Source organism: Falco rusticolus, chromosome Z, assembly GCF_015220075.1.
Source record: "Falco rusticolus isolate bFalRus1 chromosome Z, bFalRus1.pri, whole genome shotgun sequence".
In the NCBI taxonomy this organism is placed as follows: domain Eukaryota; kingdom Metazoa; phylum Chordata; class Aves; order Falconiformes; family Falconidae; genus Falco; species Falco rusticolus.
Genome location: NC_051210.1, coordinates 1,993,943 through 2,004,316, shown reverse-complemented (window position 1 = coordinate 2,004,316; position 10,374 = coordinate 1,993,943).

Sequence of the window (10,374 nt, the reverse complement as noted above, 5' to 3'; positions counted from 1 at the left end):
CATGAGAAGTGATTGTAGGCAGAGGTAAGCGCCACGTATGGTGGGGCCGCTCAACAGCTGCCTCCAGTGAAAGTATCTGAAAACAGGAGTTTTAAGCTGTGACAAATCTCCGTTGTTTTGAAATGACTGCTTTAGATGTGTGTTTGCCTCAGGATGAGTTCTTTGTTTTTCAAAATTTTGGCTTTGAAGAAATTGCTACCTCTTCTCAGTTACTATGACATGAAGAAAATACTGTTTTCCCATATTAGCTCTTAAAGCTATTTTGCTTTCTTTGCTCTCTTTTTTCTCATGCAAAAGAGACATGAGAAACCAAGAATACCGTGACATTTGGCCAAGGTATAGATGTTGTGGGAAGGAAGGGGAGAATATAACTTTGGGCACACACACTTGCTAAAGCTTTGCCGTAAGTCATCCTTAAACTCTCAGCCTGAACAGTGTCATTTTCAAAGAGCAATAAGTAAGTTCCAACAGAGCTCTGTCAGAAGAGATGTCAGGGAAAGTAGTCTTTTCTTGCACTTGGTCTTTGCTCCAAGCTCTAGACTAAGAGAAGTGAAATGATGATGCTACCAAATGATGCAGGTGCTAAAGTAGCCTGAAACGGCAGCAGCCTTTCAATACTTAAAGGGGATTTATTAGAAAGAGAGACTTTTTAGCACCACCTGTTGCAACAGGACAAGGGATAAAGGTTTTATACTAACAGAGGATAGATTCAGACTCAATGTAAGGGAGACATTTTTTATGATAAGCGTCATGAAACAGTGGCACAGGTTGCCCAAAGAGGTGGTAGGTGCCCCATTCCTGGAAACATTCAAGCACTGAGCAACCTGATCTAGCTGAAGATGGCCTTGCTCATTGCGGGGGGCGGGGGGGTGGGGGTTGGACTAGGTGAACTGTTAAGGGTTTCTTTCAACCTGACAATTCAGTCATTCTGATGGGCAATTGTAGGATTTGACATAGGTTGACAGAGTAGGTAATGGCTGTCACAGGTGGCTGAGGAGACAGCAGCAGGAATTTCTGGCAGGAGTTTACAACCATGGCAAGTCTGTACACCTTCTCCCTTGGAGAGGCGCTGGAAGGTGCATTGGGAGTGAACGGAATAGTGATTAAATATGCCTTATGCTATAGTTGTGCCTACTATTATAGAACAGTACTTCCACCTTGGAGCTTTATCCTTTTATCTAAATGATATGGGTGATGGCTCTAACATTTGGCAAGCTTCCCCACCTGTACTTGTTGCATACATTGCATGAAAGGTAAGGGTGGTGTAGGTGGTGGTTTTTAAGTGCAGATCAGAGAAGGGATCCCATCTGGTTTTCTCTACTAACAAGAACAACGAGAATGCAGGACTATAGAAGAGCATTTTCCAGTAAGAGCATACCTTGGATCACGATTGTACAACTTGAAAAATATTAAATGTTCTCCCTTCCAAGAGTTGCATGAGCAGAAGGAACAGGTACGGACTCTTCACCTTGTGTTTGGCACGTGACAGATGCACTGTCTTTGCAGCATTTTATGTTTGTGATTGCAGCTCAGAGACATACCTGAGCTGTCTTGTGGATTGACAGAATTACAGGCAAGAGTAGGAGTCCAGTTGCAAGCCCTTCTCTTCTCAGGCACTGACTGAACTGAGCTGTGTGCTGCCATGGCTGTATTCCTATTGCTTCACTAAAGGTGTACCAAGATAAAATTTGCTAAAATGGCACAAATTTTAAATTTTGGAACAAAATGTGGCAATCTGTTTGCTGCATGCAAATCCAGATTTACTGCTTAACAATGCAGCTGGTAATAAATCAACGCGATAGAACCTGAAACATAACGTGTTGTTCTTTGAATACACAGCATATTTTATACCCTTGCATGTACTAGCTGCGGATTACCGTTATGTTAATTTTCATCAGCATCTGCACTCTAAATGACCTCAAATTCAAAGCGGGAATTTAGGAAGACTAAATTGGAAAGCAGTAATGGCCATGTTGGGAAATGAGTAAAGCATGAGTAAGAGATGGGATTGCCGTAAAGGTCTGATGTTCTGGAGAGACTGATAAGCAAATGGGCAGACATAGCTAGTGATGGAGGAAACAAAAAGTGGAATCCAAGGGTGACTGGAAGATTTCATGTCCTTGGAACAATGTTATTGTCTATGAATGCTCTTTCTACCTCATTAACCACAGTCAGTGAGCAGTGGAAATACACTGTGGCCAAGAGGCGAAGTTGCAACGTGGTAGAGGAAATAATTACTCTGTTAGTGCTCTAAGGTTTTTAATCTTTCAGTTGGTTCACATTATTCACAGATAAAGCAACCTGCAGACATTCTCTACGACTCCTAGAAACACGAAGCACTGAACATGCAATTTTGCAATGGACAGTTGCAACAGTTAGAAATACTGGGGAGAAATTCTCCCCTGTGAGGGTGGTGAGTTGGCCCAGGCTGCCCGGAGCAGCTGTGGGTGCCCCGTCCCTGGGGGGGCTCAAGGCCAGGCTGGACGGGGCTGGGAGCAGCCTGGGCTGGGGGGGGGGGTGTCCCTGCCCGGGGCAGGGGGGTGGGACTGGGTGGTCTTTAAGGTCCCTTCCAACCCAAACCATTCTGTGACAATGTGATTCTGTGAAATACAGTGAGGATTACTGTTGCTTCCAGTATTATGACTGGTGTTTCCCTACTGATGAACCCCTCAGAACATACCTGGATCTCTGATTACTGCTTGCAGTTAAAACCACCCTTTCCATGCCGCAAGTACTCTCTGGAGAAGCAAAAACAAAAAGAAAACTGTAATCTATTATTAAACTATTTAAACTATTAATCTTCCTAATAGTTTAAAATGCTAACCATGGTAAAAAACACCAGATACCAGGAAAGTGTGATCTAAACCTGCTTCTCATACTCATGTGGTGACTTTACATTATCTAGTCAGAACGTTCCCCATTAAGGAAGGGTTTTCAGCCTGGTTTTTTACCTTCTTTTTCTCTTGTTTTACTTGATCATTGTTAGTCATTGCAGGCGCAGCTGATGAGTGCTTTCAACACACATTATGAGGCCCGTATAGGTTCCACATGTATTTGATGGCACTTGGCTGGCTAGAAAAGTAGTTTTCCTTTAGCTCATATAATGCAGTCTGATCAGCATGCCGGGTATAGAAGATATGTCTACACATTGAAAAAACAGGTTTTGAACATGTGGCCGGAGTTGTTTGCTTGATGACAGTTTTTAGATTTTATGAATAATACCTTTTTTCATGGTGCCCTGAGGTCATGAGCAAGGCAAAATGTGTGGAGAAATACAGTCATTCTGCAAGACTTGCTGACAATTGGAAAAAAAAAACCACATGTTTTTGGACAGGAAGGATCTTCTTCAGGTCCAAAATTACAAATCTTACACAAAGAACTAACCTGTACTCGGCTTTCAGTTGATGCTTTCAAACCTGAACGGCTTGTGTGCTCAAAGGCACATTTATTATTTTTCAGTCAATCAATATCTGACAAGACATAATGTATCTCCAGACAACTCTTGCCTAAATTCCATGACCTGTTCAGCTAGTAGACCACAGGTAGTCTGCAGTAAGTAACCTCTTGCTTTGCGCTGCACCCTCCTGTCTGGCTTTCTGACAGTTGGAGCCCAGGCTCCTCTGTTGAAACATCAGTCAGGCTGAGTTGTCGCTCAAGCTTCAGAGACTTCAGAAACAAAACAGCCTTTAGCACTGCAGCTCACCCACTGCTTCCTACTGCACAAGAACCAGTAGCTGTAGGAAGATTGTCAAATGCTTCATTAATCTAAATCAGAAAGACCTCCCAAAAGGAGTATGTTACTAACTCACGTAATTCCCACTGGCGTGGGAGTGAAACGCCAACATTTTCTCAAGGGTCTGGGTATAAACATTTCCAGTGACACAACTACTCTTGCCAGCTCCTGGTATGTCAATAGACAATTACTTAATGGGCTCCTCTGTCAGATGCAAAACTTTCTAGCAGAGCGTCTCATCACATCGCATCATTTCTGTTACTTGAAAGAGCTCTTTGGAAGCTCCACCACGAGGAAAGAGGTTTTCCCTCCAGCTCAGCTAAGTGAGTGGGAAGCAGTCAGCATGTGTCTCCAGCACAACCCTAAGCATATCCAGCTGCATTTCAGTAAATTGCCGTGTTTGGGTAGACCAGTTCAGCTGTAGACCAATTCACCAGTTTGGTAGGCCTAGTTAAACTCTATAGCATGCCACTGATCTCTTTTTCAACGCAATGTAAGCACGTATAATCCAAACACACTGAACCAGGCTCCTTGATGTCCTCTGCATCATCTGTTTACATCGTACATAAACTAGTCAAAGGAGCCTATCACGACATTCATATCACATGACAACATTTATTCTTGGCAAACTTGGTGATTAAAATACTGTATTTTCCCCTAAAGGAAGACAAGGAGGTTATAAAAGGCTAAAATTATATATGGTTTCATTTATTCTCCAAGATGGACTTGTTTTAAAACACAAAAGACCTGTTGTTTTTAAGCAAAGTCAAGTCAGGTCAAAATATAAAAGTACCCTTTTCAATTCTAAAGCCTTCACAGCTGGTCACTCCCACATGCAAAAACTTAAATAACCTTTCAGGACTGTAGTAGGGCTAACAAAAAGTCCAACAAAATGAAAGATGTATTTGGACATAAATGTCACACCCAGTGGAATTAAAAGGAAATATATAGTAATTTAACAGTGTTGGCAAGCTGCTTTTTTGACTATGTAGCACCACCAGCATATTTTACATGTGTATCACAGTCATGAATAAGTCAGACCAGACACACTCGCAGACCAGTTTTGATTTCCTATTAAGCTACATGCTTATTTTCCTTCCCCCACCCTTTTCAGCTAATAAAGGAAGCCAAGGGAACACACTGATCTTCGTCTCTTTGGAACATATGTTAACTCCAAATTCTCATGATGGATTCTCACAGACTGGTGAAACTTCAGGATTAAATAAATAAATAAATTTTTAAAAATCCCTTTCTAATGATAAACCATTCTTGACATTTGAATTGTTTGTTACTATCGACGTAAAATTGTGATACCAGAGATGGCAGTTAAAATTACCATCATCACTGGCAATGTGCCTGGGGCTAGAGGGCTTGAACTGGGTTCCTCATTCAGGAGTTTCTGAGCGTGCAATACTCAAATGTATTCTTCCCCATACCACTTCCCTACACAGAACGTGCATCTGCCTGCCAAGGAACAAGTTTTGACATCAGTCTGGTAGTTTAATGATACTTCTCCTTAAAGACACTGGAGGCATGGAAAAGATTTTCATCTCTGAATTTATAGTGACTTCTGGAAGCAATAAGAATTGTCTCCTCCTCTTCTCCTCACAAGGAAGAACAAATCCTTTGAAATCCAGCTGCTTCAGGTCATAGCCTGGTCTGTTGGTTTGACTATGGAACCACCTCCTTCATACCCCTCCTGCCCAGATTTTCACTTTTGCATTTACAGCCGCTTAAACTCTTTCTTTCCCCACTGGGAACAGAAGGCTCTTCCTCCTTACTTTGTCCGTTAGCAAACTCAGTAACACTGGGTTTGACAGCAAGCTTGCCCTAAACAGCTCTTCTCTTGTGTGCAGGTCTTTATGCATGTAAAGTGGCTAACATCATTGGCCTTCATTTCACATCCATCCATCAATAACTGCTTTTGAAACTCCACCCACACAGTGCAAGTTAACAAAGTCATAGTGACTTGGCAGCACCTGGTCATGGTTTGTTTACCGAAAACGTAGAAAATGGCAAGACCACAAAACTCCACATTTGATTGATACTAGGTACTATGTAGCTGCGCCAAGTTATGCATACGTAACTGTAGAAGTTTTGTTAATGACCAGAGTATGTGGTATGGTGTTGAACGTGGTGCATGAGTCTCTGCACAAAAGTTAAGGCTCAGTTCTTCTGTGCCCTTTGGCAATGGAAGCTCCAGTCTTGCATCTAAGTGTCTCTCTACACCCTACTCCACTCCCCACCCTCCCACCAAGAAAAAAAACAAACAAAAACCAACTCAACCAGTAAGCATCAAAACCTTGGGGGAACCTAAACAGATACTTACTCAGCCACACCTGAGCTGCTCAGTCCAGCTCTGCCAAGGAAGAGTGCCTCCTCTTCTCCCAGAGCAGAAATACAAAATCCAACTAAAAAGGGAAGAAGACCCGACTGATTAAGATCTCTGCATTGTTCCTTCCCATTTATGACCTATTTTCCACTCCTGTTTTAATCTGTTAGATTTTAAGACTGCCACGCTTGTGCGCAGCCTCTTCCTAGCACAGCACATTGCAACCACGGAGAGTGGAGAGTGAGGCGCTTCATGCGTTTCCCTGGTTTTCCCTTCTGTACATTGGAGGTGATGATCGTGCTGGCTTGCAGGCTTGATGGAATGATTCAATACGTGCTCACAAGAACCATAACGGTACCGGCTATTCCCTAAACTCATTCAGACCACTTGTCTCACACTTGGAAAATATTTTTTAAAGCAAAAACAGGTCACAAACCACAAAAGTGCTCCCCATGACAAGTTTATTATATTTATTTAGTATGCCTTGGTGAGGGGCTCTGAATTGTGCGTACACAAAGAGACCTCTTCGCTCCTTGTCATAATAAAGTACAATATAATACACAGACAGGTGAGTGCCATGACCTGAGCACAGGAATGGAAGCTTGGTCCTCTTCACTTCCATTACTAAATAATTCACTAGTCTTGGGGAGTCCAACTCCTTGCTGAGACAGCAGGCTGTGTCCTAACAAGCCCAAAACCACGACCTGCCCTTTATCAGTCTCAGGGTTCAAACTCTGGATGGAGAAGCAGGAAAACAAAGAGCCTTTTAAGACCCATTTTAGCACCATCATAAGCAATATGCGACCATGCGGTGCATATGTCTACTGCGGTCCATGTCTTGCAGATGTTGACCTAGCTGTTTGGTTATGCTCCAGACCTCCCTAACTTCAGCATTTCCCGTGCAACTCTTCCCCAAGCAGAAAGTCTGTGCTTGATTAAGAACTGACAAACTCATTTCAAAACCACCCCATTGATTCAAGATGAACAGTGCAAAACACACAGTGAGAAGGGGCAGGGACAGAGGAAAACGAAATACCCGGCGAAAATCAGCACGACAAGGAAATGTGAGAGCAAGGAGGAAAAAAACAGGTGGCGTGGACTAGATTTTTACGCTGCTTCAGCAATCCAAAGGGTTTAATCATTTACCTTGGACTTACCCAGCTTCAGGGTGAGCGCTGCACGGTGCCTCCCGCAGGCTCTCTATGGCCAGAGGGTGGGAGCCGTCCCCGTGGAGGGGGTGAGCGCCCGAGGCTGAAGGCAATGAAGGACCCATGTCTCCTTTCTGGCTAAACACTCCAAACAGTGGGCCAAAAGCATTTTTTAGTAAAAGTGATCGGCACAGGTAGGCGTTTCCAACCAGAGCTAGCTACCTTCTTCTCCAAACCACAGAAGAGCCACACTGGGCTGACTCCAGCACTCAGGGGGTGCTGTGCCCCAAACCCCAGGCCCCAGCCTTTCCAGCCGCTTTCTTGCATTTAGACATATGCCTTTCACCTAAGCCCTGCCATGGCCAGGACAGTGAATTACGGAGTACTCACAGATTTTAGATCGGTAGCATGCACTACTTTTGAAGACCTAGTTTGTGTCACCTGGGAAGCAATTATTTCAGAATGCTTTCAGCACTGTGTAACATTTCATACATTTAAAGCACAGCTCCCTTTTTTAGCATTATACCTGAAGTCAACCAACACATTTGGGGAAAAAAATAAAAGTCACAGTTGGAAAGCAACATTATTGAACACGTGAGGAAAAATGAGATTAGGTAACCTAAAGCCACCCAGCACAGAAAGAGAAAATGAAATTCTGTATTTTTCCTTTAGCTGCAGTGAGCATCAAGCTATCTATCTTCTCTTAGCCCATAACGCACTCATTATACATCTTCCATCGTCCTCAGTGAAAGCAGCAAGGTCCCATCCCTGTTTAACCCAACTTCATACCTGGAACAGTTTCACCCCTAACACTGAAAGGGGTGCAGGACCACAGAGAATTCCTGTGTCAACGCCGTGTGCCTGAGCCAGGCAGCAGCACATCATTTCATCTGCCAGTACTGGTGAGGCCACCTGAGGCCCAGGAATTGGGCAAAGTTAAGTGGAATCTGCTTAGATGGCGTTAAAGTGGCAAAGGTACACAACAGCAAGCTCCAAATGTGTGCAGTGGTCATGTTTGGATTTTCTTTTTATCCCTCTATGCCCAGTTCTAGAAGCTGCATTGCAGAATTTGATCCTTGGAAGTGGCTGAACCCTTTCTATTGCTGTTCCTCCTAATGTGATATTTAAACAGATTCTGGATTTCTTCCCTTTTTTTTTTTTTTTTTTTTTTTTAACATGCAATCTCAAACATTTTGAAGATAGAATAATTCAGTCTAAAAATACTCCTGATTATAGCATACCATTCTGTTGATGGGGAAACTGGCACAGAGAAAATTAGAGACCTCATCAAAGCAAATCAGTTGAGTTTTCAACAGATGAATATGCTGTTAAGCAATTCTTAAGCCCCATTAGAAATCCTGAGGCATCTTCACATGAGGCTTTGAGGAGTCAGCAAAAAAACTCTTCAGCAATTTATGCGTGATCTTGCTTTGTTTCAGAAGGCTGTCTGCAATGATCTCCCGAGTTCTCTTCCAGCGCTGAATTCATACAGTTAAACACAAAGCCCTGCCTACTCTCTTGTTGCAAACTCCTCATCAGTCTCTCTACACTTGATGCATTTTCTTTTCATCATTCTGATGGCACAAAGGAGACAAAATGGCACCAAAAAGAAAACAAAGTCCCCCAAATTCCCAGCTTGCAAATTCTAGGTCATCCATTTCCCCCATTATTTGCCCGCTAGCATCAGGGAGCATGCAGAGCACGGAGGGTGGCAAGACGTGCTCCAAACAGAGAGCACTCTGGTGTGGCTTCTGGTGCAAACTGGCACTGGAGCGCTCCTTTGGCAAGCAGGCAGCAGCCCTGATGCTGCTTTAGTTTATTGTGAACACCTGCTGGTCTCACCCTGGAGCAGGAACCAGGGAATGTGGAAGGCTGCAGTACTCCCAGCCCCAGCATCCCCTTCATCTGTGCACCCTCATGCCTGCAGGTCTGTGGAGCAATTCAGCCATGCGCTAATCAGGCTTCAGACCTTCCTTAGGGGAGGGCATAGACCTTTTCTCATTCCATGCCAGAACATCCAGTAGCTTCACAGGGAATGGCATTCAGGGTTAGGCACGCAGAGAAGAGCTAGCAGCCCAGGGCAGGAAAGAAACACCAGCTCCAGCTCCAGCTCTAGGATGGCCAAGGCTGCTGATGGACTATTAGCTGAAGAACTAACATGAAGAACACTTATGACATTGTGTTTATGTATACGTACATAGAGAGAGACAGAGATTTGCTGAAGGAGTGGGATCTACTCACAGGTCTTCTAACCAAGTACTCGTCAATTTAAACTGCAGTCCAGACCTTAGTAATTTAACAATAATAAACTAGGATACCTTTAAGAAGCCATTTTGTCTCTGTATCACAGATTATACACGTAATTTTCAAGTACTGTGCTGTTGTGCTGTGCTGCCATTGGCCGTTGGCCATTTCCACCTTCCAAGCTGTTATTTCTCTGTTGCGTGTCCACCTGGAACAAACTGTTTCTGGATGCCTAAATCAGCTTTAAGTCCAAAAACTTCTATTCCAACAGACTGTTGTTTTATTCTCTTGAAAAGCTTTATCTTTAGAAATAAGACCCTTATTGACACTTTTTATCTCAGAAAAGGCATTAGTACTTCCGATGTCAAAATAAAGTATTCTTGTGTCAGAGAGAAAACTTTTCCATTCAATGTAAGCATGAAGAATGATGCTTCTCATACAGCATTCACATCTACCAAATTTACAACTCACAAATGTGTAGGATTTTACCAGATGATACTCATGGAGAATTGCAATGAATGTCCAGCTGGATACTATACCTCTTCCAAAAGTGCTAACTAATCTTAGGTGTCCTTGTGATTTACAGCAATACTAATGGAAGTAGTTTAGAATGCTCTGGCAAGCAAGAGCGTATGGACTAGGGAGAGGGAAAAATATCCTACACTGGAGGAAAATTATGCATTTACTGAAGGGAAGATGGAGCACGTAAACATAAACCACACACAAGTAGAATTAAAACACTCTGGTCTCAGGGTTTTCCTCTGCGTTTCTCGATATCCATTGGTGAGCACATAAATTACATTCACTTGTACTGGGAATTAATCGAACAACTGTTGGTATCTGAAATACCAAAACCCAAACGGCACCAAAATGGTTTTAAGCTGTATATTGGGTCCCTTTTTCAGCTGATATAAAAT